This window comes from Tupaia chinensis, unplaced genomic scaffold, assembly GCF_000334495.1.
Source record: "Tupaia chinensis unplaced genomic scaffold, TupChi_1.0 Scaffold000138_1, whole genome shotgun sequence".
Lineage (NCBI taxonomy): Eukaryota > Metazoa > Chordata > Mammalia > Scandentia > Tupaiidae > Tupaia > Tupaia belangeri.
This window is the reverse complement of record NW_006159608.1, coordinates 775,323-776,759: the sequence shown is the minus strand read 5'-3', so window position 1 is coordinate 776,759 and position 1,437 is coordinate 775,323.

The window sequence follows — 1,437 nt, the reverse complement described above, 5'->3', positions numbered from 1 at the left end:
TTTGCCTGAACTCCAGATGTTTATACCCAATTGTCTACCTAAGTCTCTTCTTGGGGGGTCTAACAGGCATCTCCAATTTAACACATCCAGAAACAAATTCCTGATTTCTACCTTTTCCCCCAAACCAAATCAAGTCACCTCCAGTTTTCCATCACTGTGAAGAGCAGGGCCGTCCTTCCTTGGGTCAGTTGTTACTCATCCGAAAGATCCTGGAGTCACAGGTGACTCTTTATTGCAAAGTCCTATCCAATTCAGCCCCAAATCTTGATGCCTCTACCTTCAAATGTTATCCAGAATCCAACATTGTTTCTTTGCCTTCTTTGTTGCTGCTCTCTTGATTAAAGTCATTATAACTAGTCTCTTTTTCTTATCTTTATCCTCTAAATACTTTATTCTTCTCAATGTCAAAGCCAGATGAAGTTTTTGCAGTGTCATGCAGGTCAAGTCACTGCGTGACCTCGGACGAGTTAAAAATGAAATGCACCATCCAGAAAGACCGTACCCTGTCCTCTAGAGCCAGAGATGGCCTGGCCACTTCCTACTCTCTTCTCTCCCTCAACCCCTGGTTAGCTACAGTAGCTTCAGGGCTGCTCCTGGAACTGACCAAGGGCTTTTCTGCCCCTGAGCCTTCTTCCTGTCATTTCCTCTCCCTGGAAAGTGTCTGTCCCAGGGAAGCCTTTGGTTTCATCCTACACATTATAAAGGTCTCTGCTTAGATGGCACAGATATCCTCTTGAGAAAGGAGAAGGGAAAGGCCCCTTGGTTATCTACTGTCTTCCCTTTGGAGGGCCAGACCCTGTTCCATACACATCCCACGGACTGCAGAACTGCATCTCCTCAGCAGCTCCACGGAGCAGGAAATACCTTGCATTTACCGAGGGCTTAACATGTGAGGCACTGTGCAAAACACCCTATAACCATCAGCGCACTTAGTTCTCATAACCATCTGTGACGTAGGTGCCACTACTGTCCTCAGTGTCAGGCAAGGTTTTACCCAGAGCACCGCGGCCACCTGAGGGAAGTCACACTTCAGTTGCGTTTTTAAAGGCGTCTGGGCGGGCATTGGTCACAGAGGTGGAGGCAGCGCAGGCCTCCGAGGCAGAGGGGTTGTATGGACACGGACACAGAGGTGGGCCAGCCTTCACACTTTCCAGGAAGCGTGTGTTAAGGGCAAAGTCCGTAAAAGGAGTTGGCCACGTAGAAAGATACCCTGCTAGGGCGTCTGCGCTGGGCTAAGGAGGCTCGGGGCGCGTTTCTCCGCTCAGGAGTCTGAAATGAGCAAACGCCGCAGTTGAAGGCCGTTAGGTCTTTAAAACCCCGACTGGCTCAGCGGCCAAGGAACTTTGAAACAGGGGACTGGGGGTGGGAGGAAACAGAAAGGCCAGTGAAAGGAAAGGGGGGGTGCGGCTTGAGAGCAGCCCCTCTCCCCGCCGCCCC